General features: G+C 45.0%; 1 long non-coding RNA gene across 1 annotated transcript in view; it reads right to left on the minus strand.

The window, feature by feature from the left end:
- Positions 1-21093: 21093 nt before the first annotated feature.
- The window catches only part of LOC138283800 (uncharacterized), a 67003-nt gene continuing 63841 nt past the window's right edge, over positions 21094-24255 (minus strand). Inside the window, exon 3 of the long non-coding RNA XR_011201307.1 lies at positions 21094-21860. This is a non-coding gene — a long non-coding RNA (uncharacterized lncRNA). The remainder of the gene's footprint in view (positions 21861-24255) is intronic.

Below are 24255 nucleotides of genomic sequence, written 5' to 3' on the forward strand. Positions count from 1 at the left end.
ATATGTATGTGGATACAGTGTAGCTACACATGCACATATGCACATGGTATAAGTAGTCGCATCCAGGAGACTCATAAACAAACCTATAGTTTACACATACCATTGTCACTGCAATTACAGTACTGGACATACACACACATGTTGCCATAACACATATTCAACATTCTTGCACAGCCCATGTAACAGGTTAAGTTAATCAGGGTGCACTCAAGGCCTACAATGCCAAAATCCATGCAAATTCGTCATGCGTCAAAAATGTTAGACGTAAATGCATAAACCACACATTGCAACATTTGTAAAATAATGCCTGGGCCCTGAGCGGCAATTACACGTACACACGCCTCTGAACGTACCATGGTGTATAATCCACGCATGACAGTCATGCGGCAAAAATGTTCACGCATCTACATATACCATACAATACCCCTAAGCTAAAAGACGCCTAGTCCCTTTTCAAGCTAATGGCGAGAAAAACGATGCATGACAGTCACTTGTCTAAAAAAACGATGCATGACTGAAAACCTGATGCACACGCCCAGGAAGTGGTGAAACAGGACATCCTGCCTCCAAACATGGTACAGTGAGTTCACTTTCACTTCACAGTTTTATTGTCTGTAGTGAGGGTGTGTGGAGGTGTTGGTGGAGTTGGATTGGTGCTTTTTGGAGTGTTTGTAGTGTAACGTGTGCTGTGTCCTTAGTTGTCAATAAACTTGTATTTTGTAGTGTAATGGTACTTTATTTTGTCTCTGTATTGTGGGGTGTTTGTCTGGGGTAGAATTGTTATTGGGGGTAATTGGTTTACAGGTTAGGTTTACTTTCATTGTTTGTTTAGGGTGAACTGCAATTGCAGTATGTCTGGATAGGGGAGGATGTGGTGGATGTCTGCGGATGAGCTGGGGGTTCATCCGGCTCGTACAACACTACCTCCCTTTCATGCTACAGCTGGGTAGCCGGATAATACTTGGATAACCCACAGAGGCACAGCAGCTGCGGTAGGGCAAAGTGCTCCAACACCTCAACAGGATATTAGGCATTGGAAGGAACGACCACCAACTAAAACATTGTTGGGCAGATCTGGTGACAAGGAAACAGGATCTGCTGGACCATCTTGAAATTGAGATTGGTGGAGCAGTTGGTAAGTCTCACATTTCCATCATAGTCCTTACTTTTGCATGTGCATGACAGTTGCAGATACATTTGAGTGCTGCATGTCATGCCTGTGGATGTGGACATGTCGTACACTGCCTGGATGATGAGTCCCAGCGCCACCCTAGGCCTGCAAGTCAGATGTACAGTCATGAAGGCAATGCTGACCATTTTCACTGCACAACCATTACAAAGTGTGATGAACGCATAGGACAACTAAGTGATGAGCAGCACCAAATTAGGCCTGCACCACGCATCATGTATGGAAGGTGGTCCCAAAACCTGTATGGGTGGTATATGTATAAGCCACTGAGTAATTTGGGAAATCCCAGAGTACAATTATGCCGGCTCTTTGAACGGCTGCTGATAGCAGGTGTGATATGGGGAGACGAAAATGTATGAGCTGGGCCCCCAATGTACTCAGTAGAAGTCATGAGGATCTGTTGCAACTCCTGCTGAGTACATCATTTACCTATACAGAAATAGATCCATTAGGAACCTGCCTGCATCATGCTGTGCCTTATTTCTCATTAGGGGCACACATGGCGGGGGTAAGGTGTGCACTGATGACCACAAGGACTGTATTCATGCAATTGGTGCAGCATCCCTGTTGTTCTATTGGCCTCTTTGTGTCATTGGCCAAGGCCATGTAAGGGAGCTTGACTATGCACTGGGTCCAGACTACTAGCACTTCCCTGTTCCTGTTTCTTGTGCACCATATACACCCTATACTATGTCTATTACCACACACATGTGCAGAGTCAGTTCCACAGGCCTGCCACTTCTTACCTACAGTATGGGGTGGCCCTGCATGTGCTCCTTCACTGGCACATCACTCAGTAACCTGCAGCTACAAAGGCATCCTTGGTCCACAGTGTAAGTGTTTCTGTGTTGAAGCATATTCTATGGTCATGTCCTTATCCCTCCCTGGACAAATAATAATAGCCTATGGCAACAATGTCTGGCCACACACTATTGGCAAGATATCCATGATTTCAATCAGTCAATGTGTAGGTAGGTACAACTGTCTTCACATTAGTATACTCCCTTAACATTATTGCTCATGTGTGTGCCTTGTGATGGCACACACACATTACTAATTTCACTAAAGGATGTATCATGTTGTTCCTCAACACCTTGAAATACACACACAACCCCTGGGCAGTAGTTTGTCAGTGTGCTGTGACAATGAGGTAGATGTCTACGACATCTGAGTCAGCGACAATTACTATGGGTGTCACAATGGGACAGCCACTGCAACAACCGTTGAATGCCCCTCAGATGTCAAGCAGTCCCATATGGTCATGGAGGTGTAGAGCTAACAGACACCTGCATGACAATGGCATGTTTAAATGGTGCAGTGAGAAGCACCATTATATGCAACTATGTGTGATTGACTGATCACAGATGTTTGTTACTTGCTCTGCCCTACCACTAGGATGTGATGCTTACTCAGCCTAACAAGTTAACAGTATATAATGTTGTCCATTTACTGTAATGTACAAATCACACTAACCAATGTTTTCCATCCAGGTCTTGCTGGTAGACCTGCATCTACACCATGGGAGAGGTTGCACAATTCGAAGACCCTGGTGCATCAAGTAAGTGTCATCTTGTGCATCATGGGTGCTAATCCAGGATTCGGTGTGAGTCAGTCTGTAGTGTGGAATGCATTAAAAGACGGTTTTGCCTGACCAATAATGTGATATCATTGGAGAATGGATGGTGACATCATGTATGTTGGAATGATGAGCAATGATAATGGATTGCATGTAGTTCAATGGGCAATGTGTGCTGGCATGGAATTGTGTGAAACGGGAATTGTCATGGCTGGCCAGTTAGTCATTGGTGTCTACCAATATAGGTCTCAGGGCAGTTGTCTATGTACATAGAATGCCTGTTTACCGCCACTTTGTCACAGCACCATTGTCAATGCTGTGTCCCACACATAGCTTACACTTACTGACAAGGCAGTACAGATGTGGGTTACATATACAGAGGTCTCTAGGGGGCTTATGTAGGAGACACATACACTACAGGCGCCTCAGTACCCTTCAGATATGATGAGTCTGTAGTACTGCAAGGAGCCATTTTGTGTTGTACAACAATCTGTAGTGTACACATTTAGTAGACAACTAACCTCCAGATGGTTAGGTGAAAAGTCTATGATTCTTCCCACACCAGATCTCAAGCAGTTTTCACAACATGGTCCTGCCACCATGATAATTGTGAGTGATGTAGGTCACATCACATATGCATATGATGTGTGCATACCTGATACTTTGATGATGTCTAACATGCATGTGCAAATGATGTACAATGTTACTGAATACTGTTACAGCACCCACTGCAGTGCCAAACGCACCATGGGCCTAAGGGCACCCATACAGGAACCATGTGAGTGCCATTTATCACATGTAGCAGTACAATGCACACAGTAGGTGCTTTAGTTCTGGAATGTGTTCACAACTCTGGGGTGCAGCTCAGGCTTAAAGCCAAACTTTATGGGAAGATTCAATCAGTACATGTGGGCACATCATGGGCAATGGCGTGCCCCCTTGTTGCTTATGCTCAGGTCAGGTCTTACAACAGGACACATTAGTGTTGAATAACCAAACCTTTGAATAGCAGGTAGAAAGTTACCAGACCCCCTATCATATTACCCACACCTTGCCTCCATGATGACTGGGCAAACACTAATGTTACACCAGGTGTGTTGAGGTGATGCATTGCATGCACAACCCACCTTATGCACAGGGACACAGGAAATCCAGACTTGTAGGGGCACGTGATCCCGATAAGTTAGAAGACACAAATGTTGATCATGGAAAATGTTGTCCACTCATCTCTGGGCCCTGTTGTTTCAAGTACATTTCCATCATCCCAGTTACATGTGCATGATACTGATGATGGCTGGTAGGAAATAGTCATAGATGAGGAGTATGTCATTTTTGAGGAATGTGTGTTGGACTGTATGTGTTATCTGCAGTTGCAGTGTACATTATATGTTTGTGTAACCTCCACCCAATGCTGATATTGATGCCTGCTTCAGCTGCCAACATGACTGAGACACAGAAGCGAGACTTCCATAGAAGGGCCGAGCGTTAATGCCACATAATGGAGGTTGATGATGCCTACTGCTGAATGGGCAGGAGATTCCTTTGGGAGAAAGCATCAGGGCAATAGCATGCCTTTCCCCATGGGGGACCTCCAAGACAGTTACAACTGGACACTGGTGACAAGATATCAATCAGGGGTGCAGGGGGGCCCCAGCTGGACCACAGCCCTCAACATCTGCAGAAACAGTGGCAACGCTGCCACCACCACAGCCACCTGCAGCAGTAGTGCTGACTCAATCTGAGCAGGACATGAGGAGGGACATTGGCCAGATTTTGGAAAGACTCACAAAATTGGAACAGGATGCTGTGGAGGACCGCAAGTTGTTGAAGTCCATCAAAAGAAGTTATAAAAGAGCAAGAAACGAACCATTTACTTGTGGTGCAACATCCCAGTTTATTCCCCTCCCTTTTAAAGTTTTGTATGGTTTATATGGTTTTTTTAGATGTGTAGTGTTAGGTTAGTGTAGGGTAGGCATTGGTTAGGTGAAGTATAGTGGGGGTGTTTTTTTCTACATTAATTCATTGTTGGGGTATTTGTGTATTAAAAAAAAAAAATACATATATATATATATATATATATATATATATATATATATATATATATATATATATATTTGTTTAGGTCACAGGTTAGGTTAGTACATTTGTAGTCCCAGTTTATGTTGTCCTACTTGTATCTTGTCTCTTAAAGGGGGTGGGGGGGGGCAATGTTTAGGGTGTGGCGTTACATGTGTAAGATAAGTTTAGCGTAGGTTAGATAGGTGTAGTAATATGTTAAGAATAGTTAGTATAGGTTAGTTTAGATTAGGGTAGGCTTTAGGTTTTAATTAATGTGATGTTTTATATTAAATACTGTTCATCTTTGCAAATTTAGTTTTGTAACTAACTGATTGGGCCTGTGGCGTGCCATGAATGCACTGGCCAAGTTGGGGGAATGGCCTAGGGTATGCTTACTGTCTTGATTTCCCAGGTTTCCCATATGCATCCCCATGACCAAGGAGCTGTCAGAATGGGAGCTACATACTGTCTACTAGTGCATACATTTGCCATCCTCTGTTCCAGCCATTCACAATGTGTATGTTATCATTATTTTGGGCAGGTAAACATGGTACTTCACCTGTAATTGGTGGGGTCCTGCTATTTCAATGTTGGTAAGTGTGGTATATCTGACAACTCTCAATTTTAGAATTGTGTTCTGCAACACTGACAGGTGGCCATCACTGATTAGGTTAGCTTTTCTTGTTCCACCCAAATCACTTTTACTGGTGCTCCCATATGGGTTACTTATAAATGATGGGGTAATGAGCCATACGTGTCATATGTCTACTTCAAAGGATATGGGTTCCAAAGCATTTATTGTTCGCAGTCAGATGGTTGTTGCCCCCAACACCATCATTCAGCTTCCTATTGTTTGGATCCTAGTGTGTGGCTCAGTGTCTGACAGTCAGGCACTCATATGCTGATATTCTGTACACATTGACATAGATTGACACAATGCAAACTTTTAGCTGAGTAGATGGATCACAGTAAACGTAGAAATGCTACATGGGTACAAGGTGCTTTTATTACAGGTACAATAGTTATACTGATTTCTATACAATATCCATTTCATAGATCCCATGATTGAACATTTGCCATATGTAGCGCAGTCGGAGTCCAGGGTTGAGGGAGATGTCATGAGACATGGTGAGGTGTAGTGTGCATTAGTGAGGAGTGCCTAACATTGCCATTTGGTATGATAGAGACAATGACAGCATATTTAAGACATTTCTACTGTGGTAGGTGAAGTGGGCACATTTCATACTGTCACAACACTGGCATGATCTTAAGCCCAGAACTAACGAGAAACTGTCCATGTGGCACAGACTGGTACTACTGAGTGCTTTTCCTTGTGAATGTTATTCCTTCTACATCTTCATCCTCTGATGTGTGTGGTGCCTCCGGTGCCATGGCTGATGCTGTTGTAGAGGTAGAGGGGGCCACACAAACATCAGGGGATAAAGATGTGGAGTCAAAGGACCCGGTATCTGCTGTTTGTGGCAACACATAAGGCATCACTGCTGCAAGGAGGAACTGCTGATTCTTCAAGACTGCCACAACATCACAGTGGTGGGCAGCTAAGTTCTCCCTGAGGGAGGCCACTTCTCGCTGTAGGGAGTCCAGTATATTCGGGATGCTACTGGCATTTTGAGAGGGCATTTGTCATAGCCTCACCTTCATAACAGCAGCTGTGTCCGCCAGAGGCTGCTGGACTCCACGTAACGGGGAGTGGGTACCTCTGATGGCAGCTGAGTTGTCCTTATTTGGACTGAGGCACGGCTGCAATCCCTCTAGGTTGCCTGTCATGGACTCCATCCCCACCCGAACCTACTTTGCCAGCTCCCGCTGGACTCCTACCACTGACCTCTGAAAGCTAAACTCTGGGTCCTCAGAGTCCAGGGCTGTGTGTGTACTTGTTGGTGGTGTGTGTTGTTGGCTGGGGGGTTCCTTTGGAGACCCCACAATGCTGTGTGTCCTCCCTGCAACTAGAGGTGGTGTATAGAGTGCTCCTAGGACATCCTGGAGGGTCTGTTCATTGAGGGTTGGCAGTTGGTCATTCATGTCATCAGGGAAATCCAGGATAGGCAGGTCAGCAGGCGCTAAGCCATCATCCTCTGCAATGAGATAGTGTAAAATCAATATTGTATTGCATTGGCTGTAGACATGAGACATCATGTATCTGCCACTGGAGGCTCACTGACATGTCACTGACCCAAAATTGTGGTTGTACTTATATGTAACATTGTACATGGGTCAAGCACACTAGTAATGGAATATGACGGAGCGCAATGCTGCACTCAGAGTAGCAAGGCCCTGCTGCGTCCATTGCACAACGCAGGGATGCACAGTATTCATTTGCATACGGGACACTCCTGTGTTGCCCCCTGCACTGGCACTACATAGAGCTGCCTAGATCTAACACAGGCACCCTTGCACCATCGTGCAAGGATATCTGCGTTGTAAGGTTTGATTGTTTCTGTGTGGGAAGGTGTCTGCTCCTGCACATACACAATGCAATTTGGATCCTCTGTGTATGCTGCAGAATGCAGCACACATATACACATATTAACAAGGGGAAATACATGTATTTCTCCTAGTTGGGCCTTGCTGGCACCACCCCTGGGATGGGCTTAGATTTTTGCACTGCCACATGTTCACTGATACTCGTAAATCTGAGGCAGTGCCCAAATGCAATGGGTGTTGCAGTGGGCATACCACAGCAACACCCATTGCGTTTTGACACTGCCTCAGATTTTTTACTAATTGTATTCCGGATGCGAGAGCAATATCTAACACCAGTCCAGAGATGGATTACTCATGTCATGATCTAGGAGTGATGCTTACATTAGTACTGCATTTCTTGCTTTTACTGTTATGCAGCACACAGAGTGAGAGCAAATCACACTTTCAGGTTGTTATTGTGCAGGACGGAGTTCCTTTCAGCACCGACACATTCTCCCCCTCAGCACAGCCATCCTAACACTATGGTGCAAGGGTGGCTGCACTGGTGCACAACATCTGATTACTACTTGCGCAGGGAGGTACACAGGGTGCAGTGTATTGTAATGTATATGGTGCATTCCTGCCATTTTTAATACGACCGTGCGTGATGCTGCCTAATTTTGCACAGCAGCACACACCTTCATTTTCTGTTAGATCTAGCCCTGTGACTTGTCAAATGGTGAGAATGCAGCCACTTGTACAGCTTCACACATGATATTTCCATACATGCACAATGTGTTGTATACATTTATTCTGTGGCCAGTCCCATGTGACGCATATGGCTGCGTGTGAGTTGTTGAGGGTTCAGCCTGTATGTGTTGTGTTCCACAGGTTTGGCACGGCTCAGGGCAACTGCAAGTTGCAGTTTCAATATGCAGTGATGTGCCATATTATTCCTGTGTCCAGTACAGCCCTGCAATTCCCCCTGCGCCTGCACAGATAAATGCTTCCTGCACCAACACTGGCAATGTTGCAGCATGATGACGGGTGGCTGCCTTGAAGTGCTGGTTTGTTCATGTGCAGGTAGGTGTCCCTTCCTGCACGTGTACAAGCTATTTGGGGGGGAGATGGCATTTCAATGTGTGCTGAAATGCAACATTGAGTTACGGAAGCATTTTGGCCTGATGCACCACCCTGACAGCCCCCCCGGGGTGGTATTGACTTCCATCGTAGTCTCTGATGTCTACATTGTGTTGGTACAGGGGCTTAGACTATATGCAATGAATGTTGTGGTGGCACAGCCACAGCAATGCTATTTGCACGTGCCTACCAGGCAATGTGGTGCATATTTACATGGTGGAGTATAGCCACAGTGATTGGCCTTTGTTGACGTTGTGTGTATGTTGGTGTGCATAGCACAACCACAGCGTCAGTAAATATGTGGCTTGGGAGAGGATTTTACATCTTTACTCAGAGCCTATGTGTCTGGATGCAACCCTTTTTTGATGCAGTGAGTGTGTCCTATGTGCCTCCCCCTTCTGGCATTAGCGGGGTTCCTGATATCCCCGCATGCAACCTACCCTGCATTTGTGGTGGTTCCTGGTAGTCTGTGCTGACCTGTCCTGCAATTCCAGTGACAAGTTCCTCCAGGATGACCACTGCAACCATCTCCTCCAGCTCATCCAGGTCCTCCTGTGGTGCAGAACTTCCACCTCCAGTCCGCAGTGCTGCCTTATGGTTCCTGGCACTTTCCTCCTTAGTTCTGCGCTTACAATCGTGCCAGCGTTTCTTGACCTCAGTGACAGTTCACTTCACCTCAACTACACTGTTTATTTTGTCCACTATTTGCTGCCATATTGCATCTCTCTTCCCAACTGGCAATTTGGAGGTGATGAATAGCTGATGTTGGCGCTCTGTCGCCTGACTAGGATGTCACTAAAGCGACACTTACACTTTCTCTTCTCCTCCTATGTTTTTCTTCTGCACCATCCTGGCTGGTACTTGGGTGTTGGGGGTCTCCCTGAGGTCTCTCCTGGCATGTTCCCTCAATCTTCTGTTGCAATTGCACTATTTCCTGCTTTTGTGCTTTATTTTGATGCTAATGGGGTGTTAAGATGGTGCTAGCACTTTGGTGACATGTTTACGTGCCGCAAAACGGTGTTGGAACATTTTTGCAGCATTAACGTCATTTTTACATACGGCATTGTGCAGCAGTTAACACCTTTTTTTGCCGCTATCTATTCCTTAATGCCATCCTACATCATTTCATTAATATGGCAGTAGGATGGCGCTAAGCAATGACGCTATCAGGCATTAAGAAATATGACTCAAAACTGCATTTGCACAGTTTTACGTCATTTTGCATAACTATGCCCCTAAATAACTAGACAAGCAGTTAAACCATCAGCTTAAGCTGAACTGTTTCATTAAAGTTCTAAGTGTATTTAACTGCAGAAAATGACCATCTTTTGTGTTATGAACCTCTGGTGTTTTTGCCTTAACTGTTTTGATGACATTAGAACTCCATAAATTGTCTGTGCTTCCCCTTTTAATATGAAGGAATTGGATTTACCTGCTTTCCATATTTAACATGCTTATACATTCCTACTGTATGGTATAAAGTGTACCCAGGGCCTGGAAGTCAATTGCCAGTGGACTGCAGCTCCTATTATACTATTCACTACAGTGGAAGTGCACACATGGCTTCAAGCCTACCAGTGCAGCCTGACTGTAGCAGTGTAAAAGTCTGCAATTCAATCTGTCAAAAGAAACCCTTTTTACAGGTCAAAACATCCCTTTTTTTGGTATTTAAAACTAGAACATGTAGAAATGTAATGTTAACATATTCAACTAGCACCCAAAAGCAAGTGTTCATAGTGACAGGCCTAGCTGTTCTATGTAGAACACCAGAGTAGGGATTAAAAATCCTAATACTGTATTTTGAGAATGGGGCTAGCTACAAAAATCATTACACAACTATTTTTAATAGCCAGATTTTTAATAAGTATTGAGGACAAGTATCTTTCAGAAAGATATCTTATCCTTGCCTGCGGATCCTGGAAGCTAAATTTGCAATTGCTCTCTGTTGGAATTCATCTGCTCTGCAAGGTCAGCCCCAAACCTTTTGCCTTCCCCCATTCTGTCTTTGGAACCTGATTTTGTTGGCTTTTAGGATTCTGTGCACTTTACCACTGCTAACCAGTGGTAAAGTGCTTGCACTCACTCCCTAAAACAAGGTTACATTAGCTTATACCTGATTGCCTATTAAACTTACTTTTAAGTCCCTTCTAAAGTTGTATACATATCTCCATGGATGGTAAATGCGCATGGCAAAATAAACCCATTGCAATGCCTAAAACTCCATTTTTATTACATATAAATCACACCTAAGGTAGGTCCTAGATAGCCCACAGGGCAGGGGGCATTGTAATTACAAAATTGGACATGTACTTTAAGTTTTGCATGTTCTGGTAGTGAAAAACTCACAAATTCGCTATTCACTACTGTGCCTACCTCTCCAGTAGGATAACATCAGGTTACCTTAAAAAAAGTCATGTTTGGTATGTAGGAACTGTAATTTAGAATTCTCCTTAATGGTAAAGTCGGATTTAAAGTTGCTGTCTGAAAATGCCACTTGTAGAAAGTTGGCATTTTCCAGTCCTAACCTTGTGGGTTAGGACGCCAACCGTTAACACCACTAACGGATCCGCCTCGCCAAGCGCGCCCACTTCACCGAACGCATCAACAACAACGCCCACGACTGCAAAGAACTCTTCGGCATCGTGAAGGAACTCTCCAATCCAAAAGCCAACTCCAACGACATCCCGCCCTCCCAGAAACTCTGCGACGACCTCTCCACCTTCTTCCACCAGAAAATCGCCACCATCCACAACAGCTTCAACATCGGTCCACCGCCAGACCCCACCCCGACGTCTCCTCCCACGACCGCCGCCTCACCGCCTGGACCAACGTGGACGATGCAGAAACCATAACAACCATGAACACCATCCACTCAGGCTCCCCTACGGACCCTTGCCCTCATCACGTATTCAACTCAGCCAACGCCACCATCTCCCCCGAACTCCGCAAGATCATCAACCTCTCCCTCACTTCCGCAACTTTCCGGGACAGCTGGAAACACGCAGAAATACAACCCGTCCTCAAGAAACCCAAGGCCGACCCCAACGATCTCAAAAACTTCCGTCCGATCTCTCTCCTCCCTTTTCCAGCTAAAGTCATCGAGAAGATCGTCAACACTCAGCTCACCCACTTCCTCGAAGACAATTCCATCCTGGACCCCTCACAATCCGGATTCAGACGAAACCACAGCACTGAGACTGCTCTCCTCACCGCCACAGATGACATCAGACATCAAATGGACAATGGCGAAACCTCAGCCCTCATCCTCCTCGACCTATCAGCCGCCTTTGACACAGTCTGCCACCGCACCCTACTGACCCGCCTCCAGGAAGCCGGCATCCAAGATAAAGCCCTCCACTGGATCTCATCCTTCCTCTCCGACAGAACTCAGAGAGTCCGTCTCTCCCCTTTCCGCTCCAAAGCCACCAACCTCATCTGCGGCGTCCCCCAAGGATCCTCCCTCAGCCCTACGTTGTTCAACGTCTACATGGCCCCCCTCGCTAAACTGGCCCGCCAACACCATCTCAGCATCATCTCCTACGCCGACGACACCCAGCTCGTCCTCTCCCTGACCAAAGACCCGCTCACCGCCAAAACAAACCTCCACGAGGGACTAAAAGCCATCGCCGATTGGATGAACAACAGTCGCCTGAAACTCAACTCCGACAAGACGGAAGTCCTCATCCTCGGGCGCACTCCCTCGGCCTGGAACGACTCATGGTGGCCCTCCGACCTCGGACCCCCGCCCACCCCTGCCAACCACGCAAGAAACCTCGGCTTCATCCTGGACTCCGCCCTCACCATGTCCAAACAGGTCAGCGCCGTCTCCTCCTCCTGTTTCAACACCCTTCGAATGCTCCGCAGAATCTTCAAGTGGATTCCAACAGAAACCAGAAAGACGGTGACCCAGGCCCTCGTCAGCAGCAGACTTGACTACGGCAACGCACTCTACACAGGCATCCCAACCAAAGACATCAAACGACTCCAACGTATCCAAAATGCCTCCGCCCGACTGATTCTCGACATACCCCGCCGATGTCACATCTCCCCTCACCTGAAGGAACTCCACTGGCTCCCGGTAGACAAGAGGATCACCTTCAAACTCCTCACCCACGCTCACAAGGCGCTTCACAACACCGGACCCTCCTACCTCAACACCAGACTTAACTTCTACACTCCAACTCGTCAACTCCGATCCGCCAACCTCGCCCTCGCCATCGTACCCCGAATCCAGCGCAAGACCTCCGGCGGCAGATCCTTCTCCTTCCTCGCCGTCAAGACCTGGAACTCTCTCCCCACACCTCTACGCCAGACCCAGGACCTCCTCGCATTCAGAAGGCTCCTCAAGACCTGGCTCTTCGACCGCTAAACAGCAGCGCACCACGCCCCCCCCCCCTCCCCTCAGCGCCTCGAAACCCTGATGGGTACATAGCGCGCTTTATAAATATTGTGATTGATTGATTGATTGATTGATTGTGGGTCACATGACTAGGTGTAGTTGGTAATTTGCTTTTGTGCATTGCTCCCAGGCGGCCACACAGTAGAGAGACTGGGTATTAGCAGGATGGACAATACAAGGCAGGGTGGAGGGCGGAGCTGTGCACAGCCCTACTTGGACTGCAAAGGCATTGCCTCACCTCACACACAAAGAACATCACACTAGCCTATTGTGCCTACAGGATGATTGGGTCCAGGGCAGGAGATTTCATACTCTTCTGTTGAGAGGTTTTCTCCCACTTTAAAAGGGGCAGCAGGTATAAACATAGGGTTCTCAGACTCACTCTTCAGTTCACTTCTGGACCTTGGGAAGGAATCTCAGAGGACTGCTCTGCTGACTGTGGTCCGCTGTGTACTTCAGAGGGTGCCCTGCTGCACCAAGAGGGCTGTCCTGCTGCCTCAAGCTTGTGCTCTGCCCTCAGAGGACTGCCCTGCTGATTGAGACCTGCTTTCCTGCTTGAACCCAAGAGTTACAGAGTGACTCCATGTTCTAGCTGGCTGGCCGCTTGATCAGAGCCTCAGGGACAGAAAAGGCTCCAACCAGCCTGAACTCGCACCTGAACTCAGACTGAGTGAGTCCTGATGCTCCAAGTGGTGCTCCTCCATTTCTGGACCTTTGGAAGAGGTGCTAAAGATGCCTTCATAGCCCAATTCGAAAATATGGGAAAATGTTCTGCCAAATAATGCGCTGAGTCCCGAGACCTGTCTTTGAGAGCACACGCATATTGCAAGGAGGGATACCCTATTGGTCCTTGGAGTAGCTGTCCAGATGAAAAATGCCCCCATGAAGGAAGCCCTTATCACAAAGTTTGGTGTGATCCCTCAGAAGTATCGTCAAAGGCTCAGAGATAGCCAGAAGCAGTCCCCCAGTCAAGGGTATATTTTGTGGATTCTTCCAGTAGGGCTGCGGATGGCTGGGTATAGGCAGGGCACTAAATATTTATGATGGGCTGTACAATTTGATGATGAAAGGGCACTTTTTTAAGTAATTGCTATACAGAGTTGCTCCAGCACCTGTTGGACTCCAGGCTCGCTGTGCCCATACAGTTTGGGGAGGAGGCTTTCCCCTGGATAGCTACCAGAGAGCTCAAGAAGGTATCTTGATGAAACCTCAAGAACGGTCGACCGGGTCCCGACCAGCAATTGAAGGGGGGGAACAAACAAAACCACAAGGAGTTCTCTTAAGGCCATCAAATGAGTTACCAGAGAAGTCCTTTTCCTCTTTTGACCCTAGAAGGGAGGCTTTTAGTGAGAAGAAACACATGGGCCTTACCAGCCCCAATGCTATCACTCTCTCCATTTAGGGCACTAAAAGAGAGATGCCATCTGCCACAAGAAGAAGTAACCCCCCTGGTGGGCGTGCACCAGGTAGTTCCAGTCTAGCACTGGAGGAGAAAATTGTCCTAGTTAGGTTTGGAAAAGGTGCAGAGATTACTCTAGGGTTACTGGGTGATAGAGCGATGGTATCCAAAGTTCACATGCCCGATACCACTAAAAGGTACATACAATAGCTTACAATCTATGGGCAGAGTGTGGGGGCTTTGAGAGACACAAGTATAACTACTGCAAGGTAATCTGGTGCCTTCTGAGCAGTTGGTGCCTGATGTAGTCCACCAGGGTTGTGACAACTGACAACAAGGTAAGTCACAATCCCATGGTTTTGGTTCCCCTGGAGAGAGACGGTGTTTTAGGTTCTCTGAGAACAGCTGAGAGTCCAGCTATGACTGAAGACTGACCGCTATGGAGTGACCTGGAGCATGCCATCTACAAGGAGTTGCAGCTGAGCTCTCATCAGGAAATGTGGGATTGACTCACTGGGTGCTCATGACCAGATGGTCCATGGCAGTCCTTCTTGGGGGTCAGAAGGACCTGGACCCTTAATCAGTGCCCAGGTCCCTCCCAGAATGCAAAGGGGCAGGGCCATAGAAAACAAGCCCCAGACGTTTCTACGGTCCGGGGGGAGGCTGACCTAAGGGCTAATTATTTCATCTATTGGGAGAATTGTCTCCTATATAGTGCGGCTAAGGTCCGTAACCTGGGTCAACTAAAGTGTTGGTAGTCCCCAAGTGCTAAAATGCTGGCTTATGATATTCCCTTGGTAGGACATCTAGGTAAGCCCAACCTCTGACTTCCTGGTCATCCACTTATTGGCTCCAAATGAGGATCAAGTCAGATGAGTTCTGCAGGTCCTGGGTGACTTGTCAGGAAATTAGGGCAATGTAGGGAAAGTATTGCATTACACCCCACCACCATGTCTGCACCCTAATATTTGTGTATCCACATGCCATTTGTGTTGTGCTTTTACATTAATCACAAAGTTATTATGTAATTTCAGCAATGTAAGTTATAGCAAGATCATCAGGGTTAAGTTCGAGTGAGATCATGTCCTGGGAATATTCAGGTTCAATGGTCATGTGATGTCACTTCCTTTGATGTCATTAGGGTCAAAGGGTGTGTGATGTCACTTTTGTTGCCCCACGGATTTAGGTGAATTGAGTTCCTTGCTTTGTTAGAGGGAATTCAACAGCTTTGCTGCTTAGAAAAGGAGGTTTTACCACCTCATGACATCTTCAAGGGCAGGGAGTCAATAGGGGTGAAAACCAAAGGAAGCGTTCCTCCTATTTGAATAAAGACAAAGAGCAAGATTTAGATTTTTGCAGATGGTTTACTTCATCACAACAGTGACGGATAGCCCGTCCGCCAAAATATAGCTCCCATAGGATGCAATGGGTATTTACATTTTAGCGAAAGAGCTATCCGTCTCTGTTGTGATGGAGTACCCTGTGCGCCAAAATCTAACTCAGGCCCAAAGTCTTTAGAGAAAGTACACCAATTATTTGGTGGATCTAAACTCAGTAAGACATACTAATACTTATTTTTTCGAAATGTTTTGGTTCTACGGACCACAGTGAGAAGATATTTTTTTCTTAAAGAACACCTTGAAACAAGCCAAGGGTTGTACCATCTTCCAGGTAGCTCCAACAGGCCTAGCATATGAAGACAAAGTATGCTAATACTTTCTGTTGAGGAGCCTTCCATCCATCTCCTGGATGGCCTATTTTGATTACCACAACCACTGACCGTCGTCTCATGACTAGAAAATATCCATTGTGAGCATACGTCATCTCTAATATGGTGATGGTATTGGGTGCCGCACAAATCACTTAAAATATAATAACCCTCATTCACAACACAAACCACGAGGGTTCACCCATTGTTCCTTGTGAATCTGTCTCTCAGTTTACCCATCAAGGTCTCAAGCATTCACCAGGATAGAAGACGTTGCCATGGTCTACCGCATCTCCGTCACAGAGTAGATAGAGTATGACATTTTGTTTCCTAGCGCATTGTTGCTGGAGTTACGTTTGAGAGTCTGTTGATATATGTAATTGGTGCTCAGGATACAATCAACGGTACAGCTGATTGCTGCTTTTGTAAATTACATCCGCTTAAGTCGAGAGGTTCTTCTTCTTCATGACTGATTTCTTGTATGAGGTATTGAAATCCCTCTGGTGAGTTTGAGTGTTCGCTGAATATTTAGAAGCGTTTGGGATGATGCAAATACTATCAGTCTGCTCCTGATGCCTCGCGGCACTCCCAAAGGACTTGGCAGATTGTAAGTGGCTTTTGCGGTGGTGTGGAGTGGTATATATTACCCAGTGACTGTCGCTACTTGATAGTTATAATTAGGTCAGCAGTTCCATAGGAAATTTTTTTTTGTATTGCTAATAACTTTGACCCCATTTGATGACTCTCCACAAAACGTTCTGAAAAGGTGCTAGCAAAGTTTTGACTAGTTTTTGCATTTAAAGCTTCGGGGTGATCTGTCAAGCAACAAAAGAAACAAGCACTTACAATGCAACGGGTCTCGCGTTTGCTCATGTTAGAGCTGATCGTGTTGTGAACTCCTATCCCGACTTTTCATCTATCAGCAAAAGTGCTTTTATGTTCGTAACCCGAAAAAGTTAAATTAACTGTGTAAAGCGCTCGACTTCTGCCAAGCGAAATCGCGTTAGGAAAATAGAGAAAAAGTAGTCCACGATCCGACAGAAAACAGCGAGCCTCGCATGTTTTCTGTACTTGGTCACTGTGCTTGAGGTGGGCTAACCACCGGAAAAGGCATGACGTGTACATGCCTTCCACTAATGAAAGCAAGCAGATTTTACTAGGCAAGCCCACGAACCAATCAAACATACTGACGTGACGTCGACAGGGCTCTGAGCCCTTTTCTAAGAACTAAAGCGTCTCGCTGCGATACGCATGCGCGAGCGCATGCAACGCAGGCTCGACCCTAAAAAAGGGGTTCCAAAACACAAAATCCCCATGCATGTTCCATAGACTTCTTTAAGAAGCACTACTGTAAAAACTGCTGAGCAGAATTAGACCAAATTTGGCAGGAGGCTAGATCTTGGTCCATAGATTATGCTTTTTGTGATTTTATTTAAATCCATTCAGTAGATTTTGAGAAATTAATATTGAAAAGTAAGTGTATATCTCAATGATTGCGTCCAAGGGACTATAGCTAGAGTCCGTGGGGCAGCCCCTCTCCCTTTGTAGGCCCTCTGTTAGTAATGTTCCCCAATCATGGTCTACAGTAGGTGCATGACAACCCCCTATCTATTTATTTACTATCGGACACAGAGTAAGTGAAGCCATCAATGTGTGCAGACTTGTGATAGTGTTCCATGCATCTGGGGGGACATTAAATGTTCAGGAGCAAGAGCCCTCACACATCCAGATGGATGTCATGCTTCATCATCGGGAAGCTCCTCGTCAGAATGGCGGTGCAATATCTGACGGGTTCCCCTTTCGGGGGCTCTTTACCGGAGATTATTTAGAGGTGGCTGCCGTTATGGTCGTAATGGTCAGACACTCGTTATAGCAGGAGGGTAGATAGATTAAAATTGATTATCACCGCCGGGGCTAAAACGGCGGGAAATCGCCGGCCCCGGCGGTGCAACCGCGGCACTACGTAATGACCCCCTTAATGTCCCCCTAGATGCATGGAACAGTGTACCCTTTTGTTATTGACTAGTCTTACTGGGAGAACATAGACTGGACCTTTAACCTCCCTATCCCTCTCTTTGTTGATACAGACTTGTGATAGTCCATATGCGGTATGCACGGCAAAGCCACAGTGCCTGGACTCTATCTCCATATCCACTTACACTTATGTTGATGATCAATGATCATCACATTTGCATGAGGCAACTCTAAATTTCAAATTTGGTAAAACAGGCCAAAGTGTCCAATTTTTAATATGGACATCAATGTGAATGTGATTTTTAGTTCTGAATGATATGGGATTTATGTAATTGTGACTAATGTTACATTCCGTGCACCCACACAAATGGCACCTGACTAAGTTTTCCTGGATCAAGTAGTGGGTGTCTATGTAGTGACAATTTATTGTCCATATATTCATATCTATTGCTGGTTTTGGTTTGATCAGAGCCAAATTACTGTGTTACAATATCAGACTATTTCTCACACACATCATGTACAGCATGTGGTAAATATTTTTTTCATTTTCACCCTAGACAACATGACAGCTGGCGAAAACCGTACATTTGAGATGTGGCGTAAACGTTTCTGCCATGTAAGAAATATATCCAAGGCATACAGGAAAATGTACAAATTATATGAAAGTGTAAAGGCAATGGGATCCTGGGATGTTCCTCGACCAACAACCCCTGTAATGCCCACATCTGCTAGTTGCCAGGACAGAATAGGGCCAAGCCACCAAAAGGCACGCCAGCCACCAATTCCACCGGCTAACCCTTCGGCCACACAGCAGAGACCCACACGGGCCAGGAGGCCTCACGGAAGGGAATCAGTCTTCCACTACATCATAATACAAGAACTAAGAAATGTCAACAGAAAGTTGAATGATATTCGGGAAGGACAGGCAAGTTTGCGGATGACCAACCTTGTGGAGGCAATGGAGCAGCTCTCCCAACTAGTCTGAACATTATATTTATTATGTTTTATTATATTTTTATTTGGTACTATTTTAATAGTTAAGCTGTTAGGTGATAGGATAGGTTTAGATAAGATAGGGTTAAGATTTTTATGATATGTTATAGGTTATTGTTTTTATATATTTCAATGTTTATAAGGTTTTAATGGGTGGGGGATAATGGTTAAAAACAAATACAAAATATACCAAAAATATATATATTTGTTTAGATTTTAATGTATAGTTAGTTTACGTATAGTTGTAGTTATGTTTGTATAGTGTTACTGTATGTGTGTTAAGGGGGTTGGGGGCTGATGTTTAAAATGTCATTTGTGCTTAGTTGTTACTGTGAGATAAGTTAGTTTTAGGTAGTGTTTAGGATTGGTACTTTAGGATATGTATTTGTAGTTAGCTAAGGATAAGTGTAGTTATTTTAGTTAGTGTTTAGGTTAGGTAGTATAGTTTTTTTTTTACATTAAGATATATTTAGTAAATATTTTTCTACTTTCACAACCCCATAATTATTGCATCAGTGTGAGTTTCTAACATAGACTATGTTGAGTACATGATACTGCTATTGCCCTGCTGTCTTTAAATGTGTATGTGATTTTGTAAGAGGACTGCGGTCAACAGGTAGTGTATATCACATATAAGTCACTTAAGGACTGTTTGGAAATCTTAATTCATTGTAAAGGGCCAAAACAGATACTCACACACTGTAGCACTGTGTGTGAAAGAGATACACATGTATCGTTTGGATGTTTTTTGTTACAACATATTTCAGGATACGGGCTATGTTGGGACACCCCGGTACATGCCACTGACAAACACACCCTTGTACAATTTAACACGTAGGTACTTGTTGTTGGCTGGTTCCAACTCATGTCTGTGCCCCCCACCTGCCTGGAGAACCTCAATAACCCTTGGCATTATGTACTTGCTAAGTGTGACACTACACGCATCTAACTTTGTGCAACAACTTGCAATGTTTCTAAAACATGCGTCTCCCACTTCCTCTTAGCCTGGGACGGTGTTACTTTGTTCCTGGGTTTGTGACCTGGCTCCAAATCAGTAACATGTATGTATATTGTGCAATTGATGCCATGTGTGGTTACACTCACACTCAATACATATGAGGCCTGTCAGGGACTGAGGGACCATGGACGTCATTTTGGGGTTGCCAGTGGTCGCAGCTGCAACTCCTGGCTTGCCATTTGCGACCTCTGGCACTGCCTTTGCGACCCCTGGCTTCAAAAGTTGCAAATTCAGTGCCAGGAGCACAGTGGCAGCTGGTCCTTACGGACGTCTATTGGGGCTCCACTCTCTTTGTTTTCTGTAAATTTTCTATTACACTAACAGTGAATAATAAAACATTGTTTACTGTTAGTATAATAAAAATTTGAATATACCATCCCATGGCAGCTGAGGTAAGTACAAATGCTTTTAAATGTATGTTGTGTGCGTGCTTGCGGGTGAGAGTGTATTTATGTGAAAGTCTGTGTCAGTAAGTGTGAATTTGTGTATGTGTGTTAAGTATGTGTCTGTGTGTGAAGAGAAGGTCAAAGGGTGCGTGATGTAATTTCCGCTACCCCTGGCATTTTGGTGAATTGACGCCCATGAGAAGGACACATTAATCTTATGTATTCAACAGCATTAATCATTATTAAATAGACCTGTAATAATTTGAAGTTGCATTTTATCCATACTGACATCCAAGGTGTTTGATGTACCTTGTATATCCTTGTGCAGCATAGCTTGATGTTAACCTGAGGGAGTGTGGCCATGAGTATCAGTGCTAGCATAATAACAGATGTTTAGGGTCTCTTAGGTGTAAGCATTGAGGCTATCAGATGTGCTTATTGAGGTTTTCATGTTTCCAGAGCTTGCAATTTGCAGATGAGTGCAACATATTCATTGGCTCACATGCCTTACCGGCCTAATTTGAACAATGTAAACATTTGTGTGTTTAGTCAGGCATTTTCACTGTATGCTAGTCCAGTAACTGAAGGATAGTTTCTCACCATGACCTTCAATTGGTAGACAAGACATTCCACATAATGCAATGGCAGTGGATGTACATAATATTTGGGCATATACAACAAGAATAGGTGATAGTGACTGTAGCTCATTCTCCTTGAGATGCTAAAATTTTGGTCCTGTAGGTACACATATACCATCGTACAAGTAGCCTTTCTGGAACAGAGATCCAATACCTAGGTTTATAGGAGTGAATTGATTTAGATGTGTGGGTTGTTGACTATGAGCATTTATTCTTTGAGGCAATAACACAAAACATGAGCGTGAGCAAAGGATGTCTAGACAGAGTCCATTTGGGAGACATGCAATGAGACATGTAGAGTTCTTGAGCATTTCAATGAGGAGATACATATTGCCATTAGGTAAGGTAGGCCACTTCACAAGTCCACAGATAGATCAGATTAACAGGTGCACAAACAAAACGTGACAGTTCTGGGTAACAAAAGAGGTAGCATGATGATAGTCACTGGACCAATGGGTATCTGTCTGGGGAACACAGACAACTGTTATCTGGCAGCTCTCCGATTGGAGAAATCCACATATTCACCATCTGATGAGTGTTGTGCCTCCCATAGGGACCGACCCATACTATGGAGGCAAGTGTAGGTGTCTTTTATAGCCTCAGACGAATCCTTATTTGGACTGAGGTGCCTTCTGACTTCTTCTAGGGTACCCCCTATATTCTCCATCCTGCCACGCACCTCATCAACCATCCGCTACTGGACTCCTACGACTCACCATTGGAAGACAACTTGGAGGTCTTCAGCATCCACAGCTGTGCTTGGCAGATGGGGCATTTTCTGTGGGTGGTGGTTCATCTGGAGAACCTGCTAAGCTGCCATTCCTTGCCAGATCCGGAGGAGATTCTATGTAATCGAGGAGTTTCTGGAAAGTGTCATCATGCATGTGGGGCAAGAGCTCATCACCAACAGGCGGGTCATCCAGGAAAGGCTGCTGTGCAGGAGGTGTTGATTGTCCAACTGCAATTAAAGATATATTGTTTTATTCCCCTATTATAGATTTTGTCTATAGTATGTTAAACGCCATTCATACTTGATTAACATTTACTTTATGTTACACAAAAATGTGTTGAACATGTGTTACTACAAATGAATGAAGCCAACACAACCAACATTAGGTACAAAAAACATGTGGCCAACATGTCTATCCTGTATGCCTGGCAAACCTCACAAGAGAATAGCAATGAAAATCTGTAACATTTACCTAGCCTGATGGCCAACACGACTAGGCCCAGACAGTTCACGCTCCAACCATCCCCAAAACTAGCCATCATCATGGACAACTGACTCATCCTTTCACTTCACACTTTCTTGTTTAACAGCCTCCTGGCTTGTGTGCTTACACTTTCCTCCTGACACCTGCAACACCTTATGCCAGGCCCACATCACATGCCAAGTATAGTGCACTAACGCCCTCTTCTATAGCATCACTTCCCAGTTACTACACATGTGCAGCACTATCAAAAATAAACAGTGCATGACTTTCACTCAGGCTACCTTGCCACATATACATCACCCCTCGTCTCCTTGAGATCCAATGGCTCCCCATTCAGACTCACTGGAGGTTCAATGCGCTCTGCCACACCGACAAGGCACCACACTAGCAAGGAAGCACCAAGGCCTAACATAATCTATGCTTCCAATAAACTCTCCCGGACCTCTGGTGTGCATCACTTGGATTAACCCCCAATAACCATTTGTACTAGACAGGCGGTAGTGTTGTTTCTAACATGGCAGATGACAGCTGTGAGATCTGACTCAGCACATCAGGACGTGCATTGAGGTTCCATTCTAGTGACTGTTCACATGGCTGTTCACATGATCCTACTTGCGGATACTCCACATACTGAACGGGATCACCTCTCAGGTGAAAGGTTGATCCTCTGGCAACCCCATTCCATTCCATTACTTCACACTCTACCTTTGGCTGCTGTAGCCCCAAGACAAACACATTTGCCTCAGAGTGCAGGGGGCCTGTATTGTAACAGGCTGTGCAGTTTTCTCATGTCCATGCATGATGTGCTGCTCCATTCTAGGTTTTCTTTCTGTGTATTGTGGAACTTGTAGTCCTGGTCACTCATGTAAAACATTAGACCACAAGTTGAAGCATTGAAAGGACAACCTGGAATGGGGCAGCACATCATGCATGAACATGAGAAACTGGCTGAGCTGGACTGGACTAGCCAAACTGTCACTTGGAAAACTGACTAACATTTCTGATGTATGGGTTGACTTGACGGACAGACAAAACAACTTTTTTTGGCTGAAGAACAGCCATAAAAGTATACAAGTAAATACAAAGATCCATTATAAAATGTAAATCACATATGTAAAATTTCATAAAATCGTCAAATCATTCAAAACAAATATCTGAAATAAAACCAGCATACATAAAATTGGTCTAAATTACATTTACTGCAAAAATGTACAGCTGCACGAATAAGCAGCCAGGCATAGTAACATCAGCTATTCAGATTGCATAGTGCTTCTAGAGTGTACTGCTGCAGAGTTACATAGTAACAAGTTACCTTGTCCACTAAATCTTGCAGAGTGATAGGCCTGGACACAATGCCAAAGCCTCATAAGGGATACTAAAATGTTTTGGTATAAAATTTGTAATAACCACAAAAAAAGATCTAATGAATTATGGATTGTTTAGACTGGTTATTACATGAGCAAATTTTGGAATTAAGCGTATGATCGAATCCCAGCAGGAAGTATAAAGAATATTGCATTGTATGAGCCCTAAAATGAAACATTAAAGGCTGGTCACAACTCCTGCAGGTGCTCCACAGGTAACTTGTGAAGGGGGCCTCAGGAGTAAGGTGCAAATAGCTCAAAGCAGTTGAATTCCGACCTTCTACTTATAGCCTCTCTGCTTGTACATGCTCTAGTAATAAGGCTTGGACCTGCTTTCTACGTGAGCGGTGCGTGACGTAGTGGCTGCAAAAATATTGGTAAAACCGATCCCTTCCAGTAATCTTTTTAAAAAAGCCAGCCGCGGAATAGAAGGACCCTTGTCACCCAACAGGCAATCAGAGATTATGGGGGTTATTACAACTTTGGAGGAGGTGTTAATCCGTCCCAAAAGTGACGGTAAAGTGACGGATATACCACCAGCCGTATTACGAGTCCATTATATCCTATGGAACTCGTAATACGGCTGGTGGTATATTCGTCACTTTACCGTCACTTTTGGGACGGATTAACACCTCCTCCAAAGTTGTAATAACCCCCTATGTTCCTAGTTAGAGATGCCTCTACTGCGTGCCAGATAGCCACAAAAGGGGTGGGCGAGTACGAATGAAATCTTCAGGTAAGTTAAGCCTAGCTGTTTATGACAGATAAAATGGGA

Source organism: Pleurodeles waltl, chromosome 3_1, assembly GCF_031143425.1.
Source record: "Pleurodeles waltl isolate 20211129_DDA chromosome 3_1, aPleWal1.hap1.20221129, whole genome shotgun sequence".
Taxonomy (NCBI): domain Eukaryota; kingdom Metazoa; phylum Chordata; class Amphibia; order Caudata; family Salamandridae; genus Pleurodeles; species Pleurodeles waltl.